This window comes from Lutra lutra, chromosome 5 (assembly GCF_902655055.1).
Source record: "Lutra lutra chromosome 5, mLutLut1.2, whole genome shotgun sequence".
NCBI classification, from domain to species: domain Eukaryota; kingdom Metazoa; phylum Chordata; class Mammalia; order Carnivora; family Mustelidae; genus Lutra; species Lutra lutra.
The window spans coordinates 75,732,088-75,757,469 of record NC_062282.1 but is presented as its reverse complement, the minus strand read 5'-3'; the positions used below and the strand labels follow the sequence as shown (position 1 = coordinate 75,757,469).

General features: G+C 43.6%; 2 long non-coding RNA genes across 2 annotated transcripts in view; both read right to left on the bottom strand.

The window, feature by feature from the left end:
- Window positions 1-15,452, bottom strand: part of LOC125100385 (uncharacterized) — a 270,547-nt gene extending 255,095 nt beyond the window's left edge. Inside the window, exons 1-3 of the long non-coding RNA XR_007127524.1 lie at window positions 15,242-15,452; window positions 13,016-13,217; window positions 500-602 (exon numbers count right to left, since the gene is read on the bottom strand). This is a non-coding gene — a long non-coding RNA (uncharacterized LOC125100385). The remainder of the gene's footprint in view (window positions 1-499; window positions 603-13,015; window positions 13,218-15,241) is intronic.
- Window positions 15,453-15,882: 430 nt separating this feature from the next.
- LOC125100387 (uncharacterized) lies at window positions 15,883-23,325 on the bottom strand. The gene is made up of 3 exons (XR_007127527.1): window positions 23,171-23,325; window positions 17,748-17,916; window positions 15,883-15,977 (listed from the first exon to the last, which is right to left on the bottom strand). It is a non-coding gene; the product is annotated as an uncharacterized LOC125100387 (long non-coding RNA).
- Between the last annotated feature and the right edge of the window lie 2,057 nt (window positions 23,326-25,382).

Below are 25,382 nucleotides of genomic sequence, written 5' to 3'. Positions count from 1 at the left end.
GATGGTGGCCAGGGGCTGGGTGGAGGGGGATCTGGGGAGGGTGTACAGTTTCAGTCTAGGAAGAGGAAAGAGTTCTGGGGACTGGCTGTACAACAATGTGAATAGATCTAACAATACTGAACTGTAAACTTAAAAATGGTCAATTCTATGTTATGTGTATTTTAGCACAATTAAAAAAAAAAGTGTGCCAACTTGAGGGCAGTGTTTAGAAGCAATGCTTTTTTCAGTGTCATCTGAGGTCAGCGGGGTGGGCCATCAGCTCCTTCCCTCACCCTACCTACACCGTTTCCCACCGGCCAGCTCTAGAGCAGGGCTCTTCAGATGCAGAGACCAACCATGTCTGGAGGCATGTCTGATCCACAACTAGTTTGCTACTACTGTCACCCACTGGTAAGGGACCAAGGATGGTGCTAAACACGCTATAATGCTCAGGACAGTCTCGCAGAATGAAGAATTAACTGTCCTCCTCCCACAAGCTTGCAGACAGATTTTAATGTACCTCCAGGAAGAAGTCTCCAAAGCATAATCTGTCTCGTTTTTGTCCTCAGTGAAAATGCCCCAGATCAGCCATCGTCTTCCCCTAATCTTCAGAGAGCTGAAGCCTGAGAAGAATAAAAGGAAAAAGCTGTTATCTCCACAGGCCTGCAGCGAATCTGTCCTGGCCTGGTGTGACAATTTTATCCACACCTTCAGATTGCTTAGTCACACACTCAGCTTCAGCGCACAGATGTGGCCTGCTCTGGTAGGAAACGCTCCTACTAACCTCTCTGTGAGTTAGAGAAAACCGTGGCTCACCTCTGAAAGGTTGTCCAGAAGGACGCTGGGTTGAATTATTTGACTGTGGGATTCACAGTCAAATGTCTGTAGTATGTGTGTAACAACGGCAACAACGAATTCTGTTTACCCCAGCTAAATCTCAAATTCTCAAAACCAGGCAATTAAGTCAGGCAGCCAGTTAAATTCCTGCTCTTTGCTGGCTCATGTTTAGGTGGATACTAGGGGCATGTTGGATTAGAATAAATTATTTCTCAAATCAGCCACAACGCAAGGATCAGGGACACAGAGAGGAGATGCCCCTTTCCTTTTTCCTGTCGTAGGTAATAGGTGCAGGAGTTTATGTTAATTGGAAAATTACTGATTTTAGACTGAGAGGGCTGGAAGGGTGAATTGTGGCAACTGCTCATTTTTATAGACAAAGCACAGAGGCCCAGAGAGGGGAAACGATTTGACTGAAGGTAAGGGAGGTAGTAAGTCGTGAGGGCTTTCTACCCTGAAGGGCATCAGGGCCCGGCATCTGATGCGTGGGTTCTCACACTGTTCCTTCCACTCACCACGAGAGCCTGGGCAAGTCAGGATTAGATGACAGAGAACAGATAACAGTGTTAAGTGACCCGTGTGTGACTTACTACTATTTCGAATTTCCCTAAGCAGCCTGTAAGTTCGGTAGAGTTAGCGGCAACGTTTTCTCTTTGGTCATGTCATTCACTGCCGGGCATGAAAGTTTTTTTTTTCCAATATTTTATGAAAATTGCAAACACACAGCATATTTTAATTGCCTCCTATTCATGCCATCAGCGACGGAGGGATTCCTGCCTTAGGGTTATAGGGACAGCCCATCCCAGAACACCTGACCCTGGACAGACTAAGATTTCCTAGTCACACATACCACCTGGGGAGGAGGGCACAACAGGACACGCAGGGTCACATGTGGGCTGCACTCAGGTGACAAGCAGGGGCTCTGTGGGACAGGCTCTGCAGCATCAAGATGGGGTACCCCTTGGCCTCACGGAAGGATGTGATGGACTTGGTTGAATGATTCCATGGACGGCATAGAACTCAAACCCTCTACTCAGGGAAAGCAGGGACCGTGTCTGGTCCTCAGGAGAAGGAGGCTTAGTTGGCCAGGGAGCCGTATTATCTGGGAGGGGAGGGAAGCTGCAGAAGGCCATCGCAGGCCCTCTTCATTTAATTAGATGTCGATAAGCACCTAATAATGGGCTTGACTTCTGAGCTTTATATCACACAACAAAGCTGGAAGAATTTTAGAGTGAACACCTGTACACCCCTCACCCAAACTCTAGCACTCATGCTCCATTTGTTTTATCACCTATTCTCCCTCTTTCCACTGATTCATCTTACATTTTATGTTACAAAGTAAATTGCAAACAACAGTGTGCTTCCTTCTAAATATGTCAGCATGAAAATCATCAAGTCTAATATCTGCATAGTTTTTTCTTCCCCTTTGGTGAGAACTTGCAGACAATGTCATGCACACATTTTAAGTGGACATTCCAGGTTTTGACAGATGCATTCACCTGAGTCACCAAAGCACCTATTAAGTTATAGAACATCACCCTTATTCCAGAAAGTTCTGTCTCTACCTTTCCCAGGCGATGCCTACCCTCAGCTCCCTTAGAGGAAACCACTCTTCAGATGTCTTCTATAGCAAGTCAGTTTTGCCTGTTCTAGAATTTTCATAGGAATCTCATGCAATCAGACCATATACCCTCTTTCACTCAGCCTGTTTTCTGGGTTCACCCATGTGCTGGCTGTGTGTTCCTTCTACTGCCACGCAGTCGTATTCCCCCATATGGTTATAGATTATACAAATATTCAGTCTGTTCACACATTCTTCTGCTAGAGGACACTTAGGCTGCTGTGTACCTTTAAGCAGAAGTCTTTCTACAGACATATTCTCATTTCTCTTGCATAAACACCCAAGATCATAGGGTAGGAGACAGGAAACAGAAAACTCTTTTTTTTTAAGTGGTGGTTATACAATGTTAGGTTTCCACTGATAATGTATAAGCACCCCTGTTGCTCCGAATCCTCATGGATGTTTGGTATGGTCACTCTTTTCATAGTTTGGCCTGGCACTGAGTTTGGAAACTGTCAAGGTACGTATGCAGGAAGGCAGGTCTCCGGGGAGCACGTGGTGGTTTTGTGGAACACTGCCCCGAGCCTGTCCATTGTCATCAGACATTTTCCGGGTTCAGTCCAGGGTGGCACTGACCTTCTTTCCTTTGACATTTGAGAATCGTGCTGTCCTGAACCTGGCAAAGCTCCTGGAGAAAACTGTGACCAGAGCTGCAGGGTTGGAAGCCATGCCAGTCAGGCGCCCCAAATATGCCTTCTGATGCTCTGTTAGGGGCACGTTCTGCTTGAGCTAACACTGTGCTAGGGCCTCCTGATGTGTCCACTGAACACTGGTCCGCACACTTGGGAACCTGTGAACCTTCAGGGTTCATGTACATAGCCTCTTCGCTCCCTTCAGTGGGACTGAATCAACAAAAATCCAGCTCGCGCTACCCATGTGTGGCCATTAACAATAGAACAGGTGAAGATGGAACGGGCCCTTCTCTGCTTTCTCATCCCTGAGGAAGCGACGGTGGGAGCTGAGCATCTGACAGTGTGGAGGGGACATTGCAAATACACGGGCAGAAGAAAGTGTCCCCAGAGCCCCACATTCTGTTAAAAGAAAACACTGGCTGGCGTGGCTGGTGCTTCAAGAGACAAAGCAGGATGAAAAAGGAAGCGGGCATCTAGCTGTACAGAGCGGGGGCGTCTCTCGGTGCTGCCCCGCTGCTGAACGGGCAGCGCTCCAGGAGGAAGGGGCCAAAGGGGGAGAAAATGGCACGTGCACGTGGCCGAATGTGCTCCACATTTCCTGACCACGGGACTAAGATGGGCAGCGGCAGAGAGGGATGAGCTGTGGTACGTCCCTTGTGCAACACGCAGGATAGTGTGGGTGGCAAAGATCAATTTTGAGGCTGGGCGTAAACAGCAGGGGAACTGTGCCCTTGTCCTTCACGGGTGGGAAACATCACTCAGTTCTGACAGGCAGGGTCAGTTCCAAGGACAGGCGACAGGACAGAAAAGGCCATGGTTCCAGAACAGAGAGTGGTCCTATGTCCTAGAGTCATGGGAGGTGGGGGTGGGGAGGAGATGAAAAGGCAGAGGCACTCTGGAAACTTGAATGCAAAGGTTAAGAACTTCAGTTTGTCATTCTGCGATGATGAGCCATGAAAAATCAGCAAAGTGGTGTCCCGAAGGCCATGCTTTGGAAAGATACGTCAGATTTCAAGGGAGGCCTGATTAGCAGGAGGTCAGGGAGGTTTGAAAGCCAGTGCCAAGGCGGTTAGAAATCTCCGGCGGCAAACCAGGTCAGGGGAGGTCAGGGGAGGTCAGGGGAGGTCAGGGGAGGTCAGGGCCTGGACTGAGATGTCAGCAGAGGCTTGAAAAAGGAGACAGACAGGAGAGATGCAGAGGGTAAATATACCGCGGTGTTTGTTCACCACTGAAGGGCACAGACAGGCGGCGTGTTTTCAAGGACAAGAGTCCTGCAGGTCAGCATGGAAAGACAGACCTGCCCTTTTGCTGTGTCCCAGAGGCCAGCAGGGATGACAGTGGGCAATGCAGAGGCACAGGCAGCCTCTACCCTAGCCGCCTCACACCTCCTGGCATGGAAAACACAAGCGCTGATATGCAGAGGGCATACTTACAGCTCCCTCACCCCTGGGATCCAGGCACCATCCCTCTGGTGACCTCACACCTGTATGCGCTTCTTCAATCCCTCCTCCTCCTAGAAGACAGACGATGCTCATGCAACTTGTCCTGCCCCCCAACCCCGGCATCAGAGCCTCACTCAGATGGCCTGGAGGTTTCCAGTGGGTCTCAGGATAAAATTCCAAATACTCCCTCCTGTTTTGCAAGGCCCTGAGTGATGGCCTTGACCTCACTCTTCCATTTCTCCTAGTATCCTTCTTGTCCTTGCTCACTGCCTCTAGTCATGTGCATTCCTCCAGGAAAACACTAACAATTCCCCCATAATGCTCCCTTTTTGGACTACTCTTCTCCTGCTCCCCGCTTCATGTTCCACTCACCCCCTGGCCTGGGGTAGCTGCCTCATCCACCACCCAATCTCAACAACACGCCCTCCATTATTCTCTCTCATAGCACCTTTCCTCCCCTTTCCCAGCATTTATCACAACTTGTAGTTCTATATTTATTTGATTTCAATCACTAAATGTCCATTCTCATTAGCCTGTGGACCCCAGAAGAGGCAGAGGCCATGCCTGCCTTGTTCACTGCTGGCCCCAGGGCCTTGTAGAGGCTGGGGTAGGTGCTCAATAGAGTGAACATGTTAGCAGAACAGCTGGGTAAGGGAATCCTGAGTTCTGGCTTTCCATGGCCCCCTCTCCAGGTGCGGCAGCCCCAGACACATGGCCTACTGGAAGCCACCTGCATTTCAGACTCTTTTCTGGAAAGGGGGTTAGCCTTCCTGGAGGGTGCAGATGGTCACTTTCCTGGGTGTGGCTGAGGCTTCTCACAAGCCCTTGTGCTCACTGACCTACTGAGATTTCACCTGCCAGTGTGAAAACCACATGTGCCAAACGCTTTCCTGGCCCTGTTAGGTGGGAATGGCTTCCCAGAAGCACCAGCAGGTGTAAAACAGAGATAAGTAAGCATTTTTTTTTTTTAAATCTTTACTACAGTTGCACTGGGGCCATGTGTATTCCACAATTCTAGTTGGCATAGAGTTCGGAAGATAAAAACACTATTTTTGGAAGAGCCCGTCATATTACAATGGCATTTATAAAGCGACAGCTTCAACAGCTGTAGGATTAGTATAAATAGTCTGAGACACAGCCCCACACTATTATACCCAAACACAAGCCCTTCCGGGGCCCAGTGCTAAAGGATGTACAAAAATAGGGAATCAACAACTCCTGGCACATGTGTGATGCTGTGTTAGGGAACCGCGACGCACTTGAACCTCCCCTTCAGTTATGTCTAAGCCGATACATTTTGTGTGTGTTGGCTTGTGTCATCAACACCTGCAAATCAGGTTGGATGGAGTGAAACTGTCCTTGCCAGTCGAATCAGCTGACGCTGGTTTATCAAAGCAGGGGTTCTCATTAGAATTACCCGAGGAGCTTGCAGGACCCGAATGCCCATAACGATAACCTCAGAATCTTTGGGAAAAGATCCAGATATTACTATTTCTTACAGCTCCAGGGTGATTGCCATGGGAAGCCAAGTTTGAGAATCCCAATCCATTGAGAGAAATGGCCTGAACTAGTCCAGTACTTCATGACCCTAAACATAAATCAAGTCCTCACTGCTAGGGCAGACAGAGTTCATCATATAATGGGAGAGAAGGGGAACTGACGCTGAGTGAACACTTACTAGGAGAGGCAGGGGCAAGGTAGTAGCTAAGAGCACTGACGCTAACTAGACTTCTTAACATCAAATCCTGGTTTGACTACTTACCAGCTGTGTGACCTTTGGCAACTTGCTTAAACCCTTTGTACTCTATTTCTGTCTAGTTTCAAAGAAGAAGTGCAGCCCACAAGAGTGCCTACAGCTGCCCACCTCATGCACGGAGGAAGGTCAGGTGCTGGGAAGAGCTGCATTCCCAGGAGGGTAAAGAACTCTAACAGGCCCAAGTGCATGAGGGCAAAAATTAGGGCACACGGATGAGGAGTCCAAGTATTCTCACAGGAAGTATATGAGAAGCCAGAGACATGGGGTCTTGTAGCTGAATTAATGATCTGATAGGACTAGAACTATTACCTGCTTTTAAATGCAGGGAGGACGAGACAAAACAAAGTAGTAAAGCTAGAAAATAGGATTTCATTTTGAAATGCATCTTATTTGTGACCGTTATATATACAGAAAAGCTTGGCACATATAATATGCCCTTCCCTCCCTATCTGTCTGAATTTTTTTTTTTTTACTGCAAATATGCTGAGCCCAAATTCTAGAGTCTGCATGAATTATTTGAACCAGAAACATTCCTTCCTTCCCTCCCATCTCCTAGCTCACCAAAGCAGAGAATCCACTTCTGACTGCTACCCTCAAGAACACAGGGCTCTCTCTCCCCCAGCAACCAATCAGGGGGTGGAGCAAGGCTGCAGGTACCTGTTGCGAAGGCTATGTCCCAGCTGAATGCAGGTGAGAGGAGGGAGCTCCTTTCTTCCACCCAAGCCCCACTTGTGGAAAGGAGGCTCCACTTGAACATAGAGAATACTGATCCCCTCATCACTCTTATCTGCCTGTAAGGCGGTGCTTCCATGCCAGAGGCAAGCTAAGAAGACCACCGCCTGCTAACAGCCCTCACCAACTCCCCCCCGCACACACACACAGTGAGTACTCAGCTCCCAGAGCAAGAATGTCACTGAGAGAGCAGCTTACTATCATCTCCACCCCCATCCCCACCAGCTCTGGAGCCCTGGATGAGATTATTGCCTGAAGTGGGAAGAAGACCATAAAACAGAGAGCTCATAATCACTTTGCAAAGGAACTGACTTCATTTGCAACGGAGAGCTGAGAAGTTCAGAGGTGCTCCAAAGAACAGAGCAGGTTGTAGTAAGAGGTGATTAGAAGACATGGGTGGATTCAGTGAAGATACAGTTGGCACTTCAGGCTGGCTGGTTTGTGGTAGAGACCCATGGAATAAAATAGGTGGGAGGAGACTTCCTGGAGCCAGAACAAGGATCAAAATCAGGCGTCCCCTTATCCACAGCTTCCGTTACCTACGGCCAACCACAGTCAGGGAGCAGTGACCCTCCTTCTGAGGTATCCACAGAAGATCAGACTAGCCTACTGCTATGTCACAATGTCTGCTACATTCCCCTCCTTTATCTCATCACACACAAAGGCAGGTCTCTATCATCTCACATCATCAAAAGAAGAAGTGTGAACACAGTATGTAAATTATTGAGAGAAACCAGATTCACATAATGTTTATTATAGTATATTGTTAATTTTTCTCTTTTAGTATTAGTTATTGTTGCTAACCTGTTACTGTGCCCAATTTATAAGTTAAACTTTATCATAGGTATGTATATAGGAAAAAAACATAGTATATATGGGGTTGGGTACGATGCAGATTCACCTGTCCACTAGGGGTCTTGGAATGTATTCCCTGTGGGTAAGTGGTGGGGGGACTATGGTACCAAGCTCAGAAACCTCCCCATGATTTGACAGGTTTGGTTTGTAAAGCAATTTATGCCCAGGGCATTGTTTAATCCAACAGAGTATTCAATGGAATGTACACCTGGAAGTGATCAGGAAAAGAGAAATAGGCAGCCCCCCAATATCACTGTCACCCGCAGGCGACCATAGATGCACCAAAGCTGTGCCTTCCTGAGGAGCAACAGCAGAGGTTTAACTAACATTATGTTGTGTGGGAGGGGGGATAAATTCTAGTACAATAACCCTGCCAGTCACTAAAATATAAACAAGCCAGTAACAACAACAGTCTCCAGAGGAGGAAACTAGTGTCCAGAGTCCCTACACTGAGTAAAAGAGAAAAACAGGCAACAGAAACCACCTGTGAAAGATCAGACGTCAGATGTAGCAGAAAAAGACTTGCCGATAGCTATTCTGAATGTGTTCATGGAACTAGAGGATAATTGAAGTAAAGGAAGATGTTATATCAGAGTCACATCAAATAAAGAATATCAACAAAGAGACATGAATTATAAAAAAAAGAGAACCAAGTGAAAATTCTGGAGCTGAAAAGTACAAGAACTGAAATATAAAAAATCATTAGAGGGCGCAACAGGAAATCTTAACTGGCAGAAGAAAGAATTGGAGAGCTCGAAGACACATCAGTAGAGCTTACGAAAGACAAAGAACTCTGTGAAAAGTAAGAAGAAAAGTGGACAGAGCCTCAGAGAAATGTGGGACACCATTAAATGCATCAATTGCATGGAAAGAGAGTACCAGAGAAACGGAGAGAGAGGAGTAGATGAAATATTCCAAAAATTAATGGCAGAAAACTTCCCAAATTTATTGAAAAACAACTTACACATCTAGGATGCTCCATCAACTCCAGGTTTGATTAAAACAAAGAGATCCACAAATAGACATATTGCAGTAAAAATTCTAAAAATCTAAGACAAGGAGAAAATCCTGAAAACAGCAAGAAATAAATGGTATCACTTATAAAGGAGTCCCAATAAGAGAAATGGCTGACTTACCTGTAGAACCAATGGAGGCCAAGACTGTAGGATAGCATTCAAAACTCTCAATTAAAAAACCATCAACCAAGAATACTATATCCAGCCAAGTTCCATTTCAAAAGTGGAAGCAATGAGTACTGAGTAATGAATAGAATTGTTGAATCATTAGATTGTACACCTGAAACTAATATAATACTGTATGTTATTATAATGGAATTTAAAAAGTTTGTATTTTCGATGACATTGGGTGTAAATTTTTTTTTTTTTTTTTAAGAGAGAGAGCTCGTGAGGAGAGGGGAGAGGGGCTGAGGAAGAGAGAGAAGAGAGGAAGACAGAGGAATTTTAAGCAGGCTCTATGCGGGCTCAAGGTTCAGCGCAGAACCCAACTTAAGGCTTGAACTCATAACCACATAACTCATAATCTCTTTTACTGAGATGAGATCAAGAGTTGGATGCTTAACCAACTAAGCCACTCAGTGCCCCATATTGTTTTTTATATATGTCTATTAAGTCAAACTTGGTAAAAAAAAAAAAAATGGAGATGAAATAAATACTTTCCAAAATAACAAAACTGAAAGTAGTTATTGCTAACAGGCCTGCCTTATAAGAAGTACTGAAGAACATTCCTCAAGGTGAAAGGAAATAAGCTCAGCCAGTAATCTGATCCAAATGCTAAAAAGCACTGGTAAAGATAATTATAAAAAAGAGTATATATATGCATATTTTTCTCCTTCTGATAACTGATTTAAAAAGCAACTGTATAAAATACTATGTACCTAATGTGATGTTGGACTTATACCAAAATGTAATATATGTGCAATACACTTGCCAAAAAATAAATAGCACAAGGGAGGTAGGTGGGAGCAAAACTGCATTGGGCTAAGGAAATTACTACAGATGGTAAAGCAACAACCATAATACAGTATTTCCTGGGTTTGTAACATTAGTAGATACACTGTGTATAACACTATACCACAAAAAAAGAGGTAAAGGGAATACAGTTTTATAGGAATAACATCCCTTTCTTTCTTTCTTTCTTTCTTTCTTTCTTTCTTTCCCTTTCTTTCTTTCAAGATTTATTTTTTTACGAGAGAGAGAGAGAGAGAGAGAGAGAGAGAGAGAGAGAGAGAGAACCTGCAAGTAGTGGGAGGGGCAGAGGAAGAGAATGTCCCCCAGACTCCATGCCAACTGCAAGCCTGATGCAGGGCTTGATCCCACAACCCATGAGATCATGATCTGAGCCGAAAACCCAGAGTCAGATGCTCAACCAATGGAGCCACCCAGGCGCCTCAGGAATGACATTTCTATATAACACTGTAATTAAGCTAACGCATGTTTAAAACAGACTCTCCTCTAAGCGCAGATGGTAAATCCTAGAGCAGCCGCTAAAAAGATAACTTAAAAATGCAAGGAAAAGAACATTAAAGAAATCAAATGACATTTTTAATATTTTTTAAGATTTTATTTATTTATCTGAGGGAGAATGAGTGAGAGAGAGCATGAGAGAGGAGAAGGTCAGAGGGAGAAGCAGACTCCCCAAGGAGCTGGGAGCCCGATGCGGGACTCGATCCTGGAAGTCTGGGATCATGACCTGAGCCGAAGGCAGTTGCTCAACCAACTGAGCCACCCAGGTGCCCCAACATTTTTAATTTTTTTTAATTTTATTTTTTATAAACATATATTTTTATCCCCAGGGTTACAGGTCTGTGAATCGCCAGGTTTACACACTTCCCAGCACTCACCATAGCACATACCCTCCCCAGTGTCCATAATCCCACCCCCCTCCCAATCCCCCTCCCCCCATCAACCCTCAGTTTGTTTTGTGAGATTAAGAGTCACTTATGGTTTGTCTCCCTCCCAATTTGACATTTTTAATTTTTAATGTGGGAGCGGAAAGACCTGAAAAGTTGAAAACTGGTAAGAAATCACTTAAAGTTTTAAGGAATTTGTTTAGAGAGGAGGAAGGGTCTCCTCTGAATGTGTCTGAGTTTCTTGCAAGAAATCAGGATTCTAGGGGCGCCTGCGTGGCTCAGCGGGTTAAAGCCTCTGCCTTCGGCTCGGGTCATGGTCCCAAGGTCCTGGGATCGATCCCCACATCGGGCTCTCTGCTGAGCAACGGAGCCTGCTTCCTCCAATCTCTCTGCCTGCCTCTCTGCTTGCTTGTGGTCTCTGTCTGTCAAATAAATAAATAAAATCTTAAAAAAAAAAGAAAAGAAAAGAAATCAGGATTCTAAAGGGCATAGTATTTTCAAATTTCCTCCAAATACTAGTCTTTTGTCTTGCGGTCTGAAACAGTCTTATTTTTATGTAAATAATGCCAAGTAGGTTGACTTACACTTGCCAATAATATTTTAAAGCAACATAGTAAAAATGGTAGTATTCACAATGTATTGATTTGAGGTTCAGTATGTTAAAGGGAGATGCCGCAAAAAGCTTGTAATTGGTGTGATCATCATAACCTTCCTAACCCCTGAGAGTTCAGGTTTATTGGAGGACAGCATCTTTCTTTCCTTCTCAAATAAGATTGCTTACCACCTTGGCATTAGCAGAAAGTTCATACCAGTGAGGACACCAATGATAGCTAAGTGTCTACTTTGATACTGCTTCTGTCTAATATGCATTAATATTTTCTGAAAGATTGAAAACCGCATAATTAATTGGCTATATTTAGTACTGAGGAGTTGCTACTGACATCTGTATCACACAATTTTTTAAAAACAATGATTTTGGGGCGCCTGGGTGGCTCAGTGGGTTAAAGCCTCTGCCTTCGGCTCAGGTCATGATCCCAGGGTCCTGGGATCGAGCCCCGCATCGGGCTCTCTGCTCAGTGCAGAGCCTGCTTCTCTCTCTCTCTCTCTCTCTGCCTGCCTCTCTGCCTACTTGCATTCTCTGTCAAATAAATAAATAAATAAAATCTTTAAAAAAACAAACAATGATTTTTTTTCTCTGATAACCATGGAGCCAAATGTAACACTTTTGAAAACATCTGATCATTTAGGGGGAAAAAAAGTGATGTATAGGAACTACATGCTGGAAATTAAAATGAAACACTGGCGAAAAAAATCAAGTAAGACTGAAAAGAACGAAATGTGGTCGTGAAGAATAAGTCACTCTATTATAAACATGTTACTTCTCTTCACATTATTATTTTAATGTAATTTTAAAAAAAGGTTTGTAGAATTTGGGGGGACACTTAAACACACATACACATAAGAAGTCCGTGAGACAAACCAAAAAGAATTTACAAAATTACAGTGCAGCTGGGCTTATATTGTCTAAAAATTAACTATATGAAGAGTTAGTCACTAAAGCAGGATGACACTATATAAGAGAACAGATAGGTATCCACGAACAAGAAGAGAAAATTCCACAGGATTTATAAGAATCCTACAAACCAATGGGGGATGTTTTGTCCTTTCAAAATAGTGTTAGAATTTGCCTACCCTTTTAAAAAACTGGATCTTGATTTCATATTATTCACCAAAATGTGTATTAAACAATTAATGTAAAAACTAAGACCATGAAAGAGCTAGAGCAAAATACAGATGAATATCTGTTCTCTGTGTTGCAGAATACATACTAAGCATAAAAGCAAATGAAATCAGAAAAAAAATATTCCTATGTTAAATAGAGAAAAATTTTAAGCTTCAGCATGTTGAAAAGTTTGAAAGTAGGAAAAATACCTGTAGCATTTACAACATAGGGTGAATATTTTAAATAAAAATATATTTTTTATAAGTTACCATGAAGGCAATATCCCCCCACAGAAAAATGAAAACAGACATAAAGGCAATCCAGAAAAGAAAAAGAGTAAGTGACCAAGTTTAAAAAAAAAAAAAAAAAAAGAGTTCAAGTTCACTGTAATCAAGAAAATGAAAACTAAAACCTTTTATATCAGTTTTGCTTATTACCCAGGTGGGATGTTTTTCATTGTAATTACACAAAACCTGACAAAAAGGTGGCTCAGAAACCCAGCATGTTATTATCTCACGCAGAAGAAGCTGGTCTCAAGTTGGTCCCTGCTTATTAACTTAGTGACTCACCATGCTATCTGGGACCCGCTTTCTCCAGCTCTGTCATCATCTGCGCACTTCCTCTCGTCCTCCAGGCGTCCCCCCGTGGTCATGTTCTGGATACAGCACCTATCATTCCTAGACCTCTCTTTCCACTGCAAGAACTGGAAGAATGGACTGTGTTTCCCTCTGTGTTTTTTAGAATCAAAGAGTGATCCACTTCAAGGAGTCCCTGCAGGTTCAACTGGTCAGAATCAGGTCACGTACCCATGACCAACCGAGTCACCGGGAAGGGATACTGAATTACCGCCACTGGCGTAGACTGGCTAACATTTACACTCTGTGTGGATTAAGCCGTATATGCTGCCGGTGGAGTGTAAGTTGATGCAAACTTCCTAGGTAAAACAGATCAGAAGTTTTTGAACTCCATAGACCCATTAACCCACAATTCTAGTTCTTCCTAAAGAAATACTCTTGGATGGGTTCACAAAAGGCTGTTCACTTATTTCTTTATACGAATTGAAAAATCAGAAATAGGCCATGTGTGCAAAAATAAGAGGTGAGTTAAATAAGGCTATGGTTCTAAGGGAGAATACTATGGAACCAACAAAATTATTTTATATACAACGATTTCTATGCACATATATTCATGTTCTATTGAGTGGGGAAATAAGGCTTAAAATATATCATCTTTTAAAAATATATGCAGGGGTGCCTGGGTGGCTCAGTGGGTTAAACATCTGCCTTCAGCTTAGGTCATGATCCCAGGGTCCTGGGATCGAGCCCCTCATCGGGCTCTTTGCTCAGCAGGGAGCCTGCTTCCCTTCCTCTCTCTCTGCCTGCCTCTCTGCCTACTTGTGATCTCTGTCAAATAAATAAATAAAATCTTTAAAAATATATATATATAAAAATATATGTAAAAGCCTGGAAAAATATATACCAATATCTTAATGATCTATGAGTGGTGTGATTACTGCAAATTAACTTTTTTTTTGCTCTATTTTGGGGGCATTTTCCAACCTTTTTTATATAAAAGTTATTTTGTAATTCAGATAGCGAAAACATTAAAAAGGAAAAATATTCAATTCTATTTTTTCTTCCCTTTCATAGACTAGATGAAGGCACTGACAAGGACCATAGTCTGGATGTTGGCGTCAATGAGGAAGACGCGGGTTCCGCGGTGTGCTGCCTGGTGCCTGGTGCCAGGACTCTGCAGATGGACAGACGTCTGGCAGAGCACGCATGTGCAAGAGCATGAAGGCGCGGCTCCTCTGAGCCAGGGAGCCCCATCGTTACCTCCGCAAATATCTCTCCTTCCTTCAGTTCTTCAAATGCGGTAGGAAAATGGCTTTGCGTTCTTTTTAAGTAGAAATTGAAGCAGGTGTTTATGTTTGCGTTGAGAAGCAGCTGGGGCAATGGAGAGAAGCTGCAGGAAAGAACCTACACAGCTGTCTAGCAACTTCGTGTCATGGTTAGTACCAATGCCCACCCTTCTGTCACCCTCCTTTCTATGCGGAGCTTGAGACCAGTATTCCTCTCAACCGCAGAGCTTTTTGGAAGAGTTTCCTAAGAACGGTCATAATGAGAGCTTAAATTATAGCATCTGGGCCTCCTTGCTAAATTCTTTGTACATTTTATCACATTTAATCCACATGACTACCTTGGGAAGGTGATGCTATTTTTAATGCTCTTTTCACTGAAAAGGAAACTGTTAAATTTTTTTAAACATTTTTTGAAGTTACTTTTAAAGGTCACAGGGCTAGGAAGGAGCAGAAGCCAGAGTGTGTCCTTATCTGTTAGGCCCTGAAGTACAAGCTGCCCTCTTCTTTACTGTGTCGCCCTTAAGTCTGGTATAAGCATCATGATGTGTGGCTGAAGGGCAGCGCCAGGAAAGGTACAATATCAATGTCCTCTGTACCTCCCAGCAAAGTGTGCATGACAGTTGGCTGTGAAAGACAGAGCTTTCAGAAGGGGGTGTATTCACGTGAGTGTGTATTGGTGTGTTTGTGTAGGAGCACTGGGCCTGTGTCACTTGGGTGAAGCACACAAGTGTCTCACTTGGCACTGGATCTTAGAGAGAAAGCAAATTCAACTGCAGCTGCATTTTTCAAATTCTGTGGCCCACTCTTCCCCTTTAAGGCACCCAGGTTTACAACCCTTGACCCTCGCTTCCTAAAGTTATGGGGCGGTCACCTTGTCACCATGGACTTGCCCGTGTGATCCTATAAACACACAAACACATTCACACAGACTCACACAGCAGATCTGTCACTGTAAATCACTTGGGTCCAGGAGGGGTGAATGAATAGGGTCTGATGAGGTGTGGCCGTGGGTGAGCTCTGTCTGATCACCTTTGGCAGAGGCTTCCTTCTGAGGTTTCCATTTTCGATGCGAAGTCTCGGGTCAAGGTAGACATGGAAGTCACCGTGGCCACCATTCATGCAACGGATTTTGTTGACTACACCTATAAAACAGACACAAAAATGATATAAGATTGGCCTTCTCATACACACACACACACACACACACACATATACACATACCCCTCAAATATTATGCATATAATATATATGACATTTTTAGATACCTGTCAACTTGCAAGTTTCATTATATGACTATTAACTTAAGGCTCTGTAAGTCTGACTTACAGAGTGTTTTCCAGATTCTCAGGAACATTCTGGAAACTGGTACAGGTAGCATTCCTTGGTGGGCTATCATAAATCTTTGTATTTTAGGATGGAAGGGTTTTCATTCATTGTCTCATGAGGGCTACTTAGAGCCTAAATGCTTAATTACCACCACTTGTTATTACCGGGAGGCTTTGTCCTCGGCCTCATCCACTGTCCATAGCACAGCTGGCATCTCCAGGACCCGTGGGGTTCTATGGGACACAGCTTCTGCTGTCACATTTTGTTTTATTCTCGGTGCTGAAAGCCATCAACATATTTTAAAAGGAACTATATTCCCATCTTCATTCCACAGCTCTTCGATCCTTTAATAGAAGGAAAGTTTAGAAAAAGCAGGTCACTAAAAAGCAAAAGCCAATACATGTGTGGAAATGTTCAAAGACACATAAAGCAAAATACGATTGAAATACCAATGTCAGGGGCGCCTGGGTGGCTCAGTGGGTTAAAGCCTCTGCTTTCGGCTCAGGTCATGATCCCAGGGTCCTGGGATCGAGCCCCGCATCGGGCTCTCTGCTCAGCAGGGAGCCTGCTTTCCTTCCTCTCTCTTTGCCTGCCTCTCTGCCTACTTGTGATCTCTGTCTGTCAAATAAATTAAAAAAAAAAAAAAAAAGAAATACCAATGTCATTTTTCGAACTGGCGAGCATTTTTAAACGACTACACCCTAGCTGGCAATGGTGAGGGGAACTGGAATTCACCTGGCAGAACATACATTGGTTTAGAATTTCTGATGGCAAATCTGGCAAGATGCAACAAAAGCTCCAAAAAAGCATGCATAGTCTAGGACCCCACATTTCAACATCTACAAGTTTTTGTGAGAACATAATAGCAATCAAGTACACACATAAATGTTTCAAGGGGCATCTGGGTGGCTCAGTGGGTTAATGCCTCTGCCTTTGGCTCAGGTCATTATCTCAGGGTCCTGAGATCGAGCCCCGCATCGGGCTCTCTGCTCAGTGGGGAGCCTGCTTCCCCCCCCCCTCTCTGCCTGCCTCTCTGCCTACTTGTGATTTCTGTCTATCAAATAAATAAAAATAAATCTTTAAAAAAATAAAAATAAATGTTTCAAGATCCTTACCAAAATGTCATTAGGATATTTAAAAAGTAGAAATAAATTTCGAACAATTGATGAAATCAACTCTGACACCATACAGTATTAATTAGGTAAAATAATCTTTAGGAAAATACTCCCAATATTTTGTCTCTGGACTAAAAAAGATAATGCATGTTATTATCCTGTTTGATTTTATGTAATATATTGTGCGTGTTTGTGTGTGAGTGTAAAGAGAGGGTGGGTGTGAGGGAAACAGACCAGAGGAACAGATACCAGAAGATCATGTATGGTGTTCTCTAATCTAGTGGTGTTAAGAGCAGTTTAAGAATTGGGTAAGGAAAGATAGAACAAAAAAAAAAAAAAATTGGGGCGCCTGGGTGGCTCAGTGGGTTAAGCCGCTGCCTTCGGCTCAGGTCATGATCTCAGGGTCCTGGGATGGAGCCCCGCATCAGGCTCTCTGCTCAGCAGGGAGCCTGCTTCCTCCTCTCTCTCTACCTGCCTCTCTGCCTGCTTGTGATCTCTCTCTGTCAAATAAATAAATAAAATCTTTAAAAAAAAAATTACCTTGTGGACACAGTTTCTGTGTGAAAATAACCAATTGTGCTGTGACCTCAGTGATCCAGTCAGTGCCTTGTAGAAAGCTGATATTTAATTTTTTGCAAATGTCAATCCAAATATGGGTTCACCCAAATCTTGATGTTAGGGTCTCAGTCAATAACAGTCTATGAGTCTGGCCAGCCCCCTCACTAAAGTCCTTTGTATTAATAAAAGCTACCTTGTCATGAATACTTAATATACGCTGAGCTCAGGGCTAAGCACCTTTTGGTATAAATTCATATAATCCTTTCACTAACCCTATGATCTAGGTAAGATCAATCCCCTTAATGTTGAAAACCCCAACCTTGGGAGACATTAGGAGGCCTGCCCAGGTCACAGAGCCAGTCAACACCAGATCAGGAATTGAAAACCAGCTCTGTGGGGCTCTACACCTTTAGACATAATGCCTGTAACACAGCCTCCCACCTGCAGGCCCTCTGTCACTGCACCAGGAATCTTCAGGGCAATGGCCTCAGAAGTCTTTCAATTCCATCATGGACCCAAAGCATACCAGCTTCCTCTATTTCTTCTTCTGGCTGATTGAAAGTCAACTGAATACTTTTTATAGATAATCTATATACATATAGATATATATCTAGTGAACCAAGAAGAAAAGGAATATGTTTGCCCCAAATTCTTTAGGTATGTTTATAAGAACATACATCTTGGAAATAGGAAAAGGCCCAATGAAGCTAATGTGTTTTGCATAAATATCATTATTCTTGTACCTCAGAGCAAAGCAAATATTGGTTTACACGTTGCCTAAAGAGCCTTAGGGGAGAAATTAGCATGAAAACCATTTGCTTCCTAAATGCAAAGTTTAACTCACAAAATCCGGCTGAAATAAAGATGGCACAGTGAAATAAATCTGAGAGTAAACATCTTTGAGATGACTCAGGACAAACAGAGAAACCGAGAAGAGCCATATTGTCCAGTAATCTGGTGGGTGGTCCCCTGGGGTCACATGCTTTGCTTGTGGCAGGATGTTATTTAACCAGGTAGGGGCAAACAGGAATCTGGGAGGGCTGCCTCCAAAGCCAACACACAACACCAGGAGGAAGTAGTGAACGCACCAGACCTAGAAATAGCTTTGCGAGGCCAGAAGGAGAGACCAGAACGCTCATCATTCTTAAGGCTGGCCCTTTGGCATTCACAAAATTCAATCCTGCCCCAGGACCTCATCTGCAATAACATGAGAAGTGGTCTTCCTATCCTTCAGCATCCGCCCGTACAATTGCTCTCTCTCCCGAGGCTGAGTTGTGTTGTACTTGTACCAGAACAGCCAGTCCAGAGCCACGAAGGCCCTGAATCCTCCTACTTCCCTGTATATCCCAGAGTCTGGGTCAGATGAGGGCGTGGAGGTGGGAGCTGGGCTGGGAATCAAATTGCTGGCCAAATTCTCTGGGGAACCCCCACCTTGGAAAACTCCTTTGGCTTTGCATTGCCATGAGCCACTCACCCCTTTTCTTTACCTTGTCATCTTATACTACTACCTCATGCCTCTAAGGTCTGGCATTTTTGCTGCCATCCTGTGATCAGCCAAAGATGAAAAGCATATGAGATGACAGAACAGAATTTTCAAGCTCCTGCCCAAATCCATTTTCTACTGGGAGCACATGGAACCAGCTGATCACAGGGTTGGCAGAGAGAAGCTCAGTAAGAACTGGTGCCCTGCAACAACCCTGGGAAGAATTCCCAAACAGCACCATTTATAAAAGATCCAGAAATGACCCTCTCCTGACATAGCCCACAGCTTGTCACATAATCCATATGTGGCATTCATTCCAAAGCTCGCTTTGATTTTATGCATTTCATTTTCCTCCTTAATGATGCTTTTTGGGTAACTGAGATTTTAGAAATATGAAGAGTGCTTTAAACACCCTAAGATACATATATTTCTATGGCTAGTTTTATAAGTAATGACGTGTGAACCTTTGTGGCTTTAAAAACATCTTTACTCCATTATGCTATTGATCAGTATGGCCCAGGGAAGCAATCTAAAATCATACTGAGAAAAACTGGGAAGGAATTTGACAATCGATGCATGTTTCTTATGGATATTGAAGGAGATAGATCCAAAATAGGTATTTTGCAAGACTTTGGTAGAAGGAATTGATTTTCAGTTAGTCAGAATAGAAGAAAATAAGGGTGCTCTCCACAGAATGCAAGGAATCAAACAAGTAAGCACATTAGGCTCTAATTAACCTTAGCAAGATGTTTCATCTCTCTAAGACCCAGGTTTTTTTAAATCTATAAAGTGAGAATAACAACTGTTACTGCATGGCAATTACATTTTAAAAAGCAGGTCTTAGGCCATAGGAAGCACCTCTTAAGTGCTCACTGTCATCAACATCATCATCACAGCTGTCACTGTCACTTGGCACTAGAACCAAATGTGCTTACTGAGTAAAGGGAGATGGGAATGGTGTCCTGTAGGAACTTTCTCGGCTACAAGGTCAGGACAGTGAGGCAAGAGCCTGCTTCTTCCCAGGTGGACTGGTAGATCTGATCACCACGTACTGCAGTCCAGCCTCAGGGAGGTGTTTCAGAAACACATACCTCCAGTCAGACGAAGGTCTGGGTAAATTCATGATCTGCCTGTCAAACTTTTATCCCTGCGCCTCAAAACATGCCTCTCTTGCAAGTACTGTGTGGACCGTACTGGCAAGTCAGATGAGTGACTGAGCTGGGCACTCTAGCCACCCATCTGTTTCTATCTCTAGATGAAGGAAGTTCTGAAACACCATATTTCCACTAGGTAGAAATGGGTAATAAAAAGGTTACCCTGGAGGACACATTTCTATAGGCATCCAAACCCCCTGAAACTCTGCCTATTTCTACACAGTGATCTATGATATTTCTTTTTGAGAAAACACTTGGTCCTCTTACACGTGAAATCTCACAAAAGTTTTTTTATCCGCCATTCATTCATCTACCACTTACTATGTTTTTGTTTTTTTTTCTTTAATGGGAGGTAGAGACCTAGTTGTTGGACCTATGGCCTCACAGGGATCAAGGAATAGGGTCAAGGATTCATTTGGTGGAGCAGGGGACACTTCATTACGCTACTGCCTTATGAGGGGCTTATGGGGTGCCCACTTTCAAAATCATTGCTCCCTCTTCTGCCCATAACCACACGCAGCTCCTTCTGAATATCTGGGGCCTGGATCCCACATTCCTCCATTCTACAAGGTTAAGTGAGGATTAGTTGTTCTTGAAAGGTGGACTTTTTAATTTCTCAAACAGAAGGCACAGGTGGGTATGGTATCCAATACTGGAAATCGACAGTTTTTTGCAGCCCAGGCTTTGAAGGCCTGTGGGTTCACACAATGTGACTAATCGGAGTGGTCAAATAAACAAGAGTCACATGTAGTTTCCTGCCTCTGGACGTGTGGTGATGTACAGCCCCATACACAGAGAGTTCTTGAGAGAGATGGATGGAGGATGTTGGTGTGAGAAGGACATGGCCTGACATGGCCAATAAGTCAGTCCCAACTAATTGATAATGGAGACATCAATAATTTCACCATCCTTGAATGAAACGTTTGTGGACATCTTCAAGTAACAAGGACAATGTTTGTTTTGTTACAAAACTTTTTTTTTTTTTTTTTTTTTGCATGAAAACACTCATCACACAATTTGTGGAACTGGAGCTATGGTCATTATTGAAGGGAAGAGAGATTTGTAAAGATGGGAAGCGAAATTTGACCTCTCCGTTCATTTTCACATGGGGGCAGATGAAGCAGCAAACCCTGTTTGCCAAGAATACACCTGGTGGGGCACCTGGGTGGCTCAGTGGGTTAAGCCTCTGCCTTCAGCTCAGGTCATGATCAGGATCCTGGGATCGAGCCCCGCCTCGGGCTCTCTGCTCAGCCGGGTGCCTGCTTACCCCCTCTCTCTCTCTGCCTGCCTCTCTGCCTACTTGTGATCTCTGTCAAATAAATAAAATCTTAAAAAAAAAAAAAAGAATACACCTGGGGAGTCATCTCATAAAGGTTCTGATGAATACCTTTCAGTGCCAGCAAACAAGGGGTATGTGTCACCATGTAAGAAGTTAAGTCACTAAGGGCTCATGAAAACAATCCTTCAAGGGACTGAAGTCCTAGGGAGGTCAATTACATAGGCAGGGCTACCAGCACCAAAGCACTATGTGTTTGGCAAAGCCACTTTGCTGGTGCTTTCAGTCATATATTACCTTTTGAAAAAAATTTTTTAATTTATTTTCAGCATAACAGTATTCATTGTTTTTGCACCACACCCAGTGCTCCATGCAATCTGTGCCCTCTCTAATACCCACCACCTGGTTCCCCCAACCTCCCACCCCCTGCCCCTTCAAAACCCTCAGATTGTTTTTCAGAGTCCATAGTCTCTCATGGTTCACCTCCCCTTCCAATTTCCCTCAACTCCCTTCTCCTCTCTAACTCCCCTTGTCCTCCATGCTATTTGTTATGCTCCACAAATAAGTGAAACCATATGATAATTGACTCTCTCTGCTTGACTTATTTCACTCAGCATAATCTCTTCCAGTCCCGTCCATGTTGCTACAAAAGTTGGGTATTCATCCTTTCTGATGGAGGCATAATACTCTATAGTGTATATGGACCACCTAACCAAAGAGGTAAAGGATCTGTACTCAAGGAACTACAGAACACTCATGAAAGAAATTGAAGAAGACACAAAAAGTTGGAAGACCATTCCATGCTCTTGGATCGGAAGAATAAACATTGTTAAGATGTCTATACTTCCTAGAGCAATCTATACTTTTAATGCCATTCCGATCAAAACTCCACCAGTATTTTTCAAAGAGCTGGAGCAAATAATCCTAAAATTTGTATGGAATCAGAAGAGACCCTGAATTGCTAAGGAAATATTGAAAAACAAAAATAAAACTGGCGGCATCACGTTACCTGATTTCAAGCTTTACTACAAAGCTGTGATCACCAAGACAGCATGGTACTGCCATAAAAACAGACACATAGACCAGGGGAACAGAGTAGAGAGCCCAGATATGGACCCTCAACTCTATGGTCAAATAATATTCAACAAAACAGGAAAAAATATACAGTGGAAAAAAGACAGTCATATATTACTTTTGACAAAACTAGCCCTCTTCTGTGCTGAAAGGAGGGCCATTGTGATGCTGAAAGGGCTTCAGGTAAGAGTCAATCTGCATCATCACCACGTAGTGCATCTAGAGCCCTCAGCATGAGGCTGGAACATAAGAAGCGGGGAGTGGTGGTCTTGCTATCATTAATTGTGTATCATTTCCATTTCACATGTGTGTCTGTTAGGCCAACAGAGCCTCTATGAGTACTATGAGAAAACAGGATTTAACAGAAGACTTGTTTGTATCAGTGGTGAATGGGAAAGTGAACATCTTACAGTGGGTGTTGGCAAGTCAGAGTCAAGAGTGATATGCTCCTGATGTTCTGATGGGGTGGGGGGGAGGAGCCAGAGCTCACAAGGAAAGAGGAGAAGCTGTGTGCTCCTGGCTGTTAACACAGGACCACAAAGGTGGGGGTTCTCAGAGAGGACTGGGGAACTCTGGCCTCTGTAGAACCAACCAGTCACCCCTTTGAAATTCACCACCTGCAGTCTGTAGTTAAGCATGTGGTGGGAGCCCAAGGCTGCTGTTGGTTGCCAGAAACAGACCAAGTGCACAAGCAATAGGAAGAGTGCAGGGGCTGGCGGAGGCCCTCCATGCACCTTGTCACCTTCGTCATCACACCTGCTCGGTCAATGTGAGGATGCCTGAGCTTCTCTTCCGCTTCCCAGATCTCACACCAGGTCCTCCTCTGGCTCTAACTCAGAGCCATAAGGGGAAGGGAGTCCTGGGAAATGTTCCCAACCTTAGACAGGAGAAGCAGTGGCAAGTGAAGAGAACATCTGTCTTAGAGTCGTGATGTCACACATGAGCTCTGGAGCCAGACATCTCATTCTGAATACGGCTCTGTCCCTTCCCAGCTCAGGAACCTTGACAGATTTCTTAACTTCGAGAAGCCTCAGTTTTCTGTATGAAAATGAAGGTAGTAACAGAATCAATCTCATAAAGCTGGGGGGAGGATTACATGAAATAAGAGGGCTTTGTGTAGGCACAAAATAACATGTCAAGGTCTTTGTTCAGGCACAAAACAACAACAACAGCATTATACAATTTGCTTTGTAACAGCAAGGGCATTCAATCCAACATGGCCTCCCCACTCAGTGCCCCAGAAACAGGCCAGGACTGTACTGATTAATAGCTAGAGCCATCTAGCCTGCTCCCAATTCTGTCATTGACAAGACAGATGTCAGGGACTATAGGAGAATACACTTTATCCTATTTTTCTAAGCATGGCCCCTAGCCAGTAAATTACATGAGAAAATGTGCTGGGATGCTAAGAAAACCCTTTCGGTTAGCTATGTGTTCAGAGTGACATATGGAAGAAGCAGATATGACTCTCAGTATGCTGTGTGACTTGAGAGATGCCGCAGGGAAAGTGACTCACTGTCCAGCTAGACATGAACAAACCAGCTTTAACACTGTGGAGTTACTTCTGATGGTGTCGAGTCAGTACAATTCTCTTCAAATCCAACAGCCATGTCTGAAGACACTTAGACTGTGTGTGTGTGATCACTGAGCTGAGAGTTTCCATTCACTGAGCACCTACTAAGTGTGGGCATCATGTGGGCATGAACTACTTAATTAAATTAAAGTTAAAATGTAAAGTTATCCCAAAATGAGGGATAAATAAAACATAGTTCTTGCCCTCAAAAAGCTCATAATCTCACAGATTAGAATAGGGAGTGGAGGCAAAATAAATACCATGTAGTTATGAGAACGATTTTACAAGTCGTAGAAACACCGTGCAGTTCGCCCCAGGAGGAAAGAGCACAGGTTCAAGAGATCAGGTGTCAGCCCACATGCACCTCAAAAAGGCTTTGCCCAAATGGAAGCAGACCACCTTCCTATGTTACAATGTTCTGCTTTATTGTCCTCATAGCCATTATCAGATTTGGCGATTAAAAACACTTTTGTCTTTACTACCATCTCCTTCAAATGGAAACTAAACTCCACAAGATGAGGAGATTCATCTGTTTACCTCTTCAGGGACTAAGACACTGCTTGTCACTTGAGAGATGCTCCTTAAATACTTGCTAAACCAATGACTTGGTAGCTGGCAGGCTCAAAGATGGCTTCATAATGGAAGCAGAGCAATCTGCCTTCACATTCATATTCATTCACAATGTGTCTGAAGAAACAAAGACTTTCAAGTGGGGTTTGGAGTTAAGAGAGAGGAGTGATTATAGGAGAAAGGAACAGGTGACTGAAAGTCCAGAAGTAGATGGCTCAATTCCCAAGCAAGCAGCAGCATCAGAATACACACATGTTTTGGAATAATGTATGAATGCATGTGTTAGTTCAAAGAAAATGTGGCCAAAGGAGGCTGTGGTTGAAAGAGTAGCTGAGTTTCTGATGTGAACAAACTTTTTGAAAGGATATTTTGACAACTGACAATTTGTGGTTGACTTAGTGGTAAATATTCAAAAAACTAAGCAAATAAAAGAAAAAAAACTGAAAAGAAAAAAAAAGCTAGTCGAGTTTGATGTCAGGAACTCATTGGCACTGTAGACAGACTCATTCCCCTTGCGGCACTCACATGGGTGACCCCCAAGCACCAAGCTGCCACAGGAAGTGCATGAGTTCTCTCATGGAAATAAACTCTTTAAACTAGGATACAACAGTTCACTTCCTGCTTGTGGCACAGGTGTCAGTCCTCTCCAAACATTCAGTAACTAAGCACCTTTTAGTGGGTTATATGAGTAATTCTTGAATCTATTGGATCTGTTGCTTCTAGCCCTTCTGGGTCATTAAGAATGGGAATACCTTCTCTTTGGTTCCTCTCTCCATCATCTCTCTAAAGAGTCAGAAACAAAAGATTCCAGGATGATAGAATGGCAGGACAGAAGATACCTGGGCCCCTCAGTCACTGCCTGGAGAAGAGTCACTCAGGAACATCCCCGATGCACATCAGATGTAAGAGGGGGACAAAACTTGGTTGTTGTAAGCCTAAGACTTGG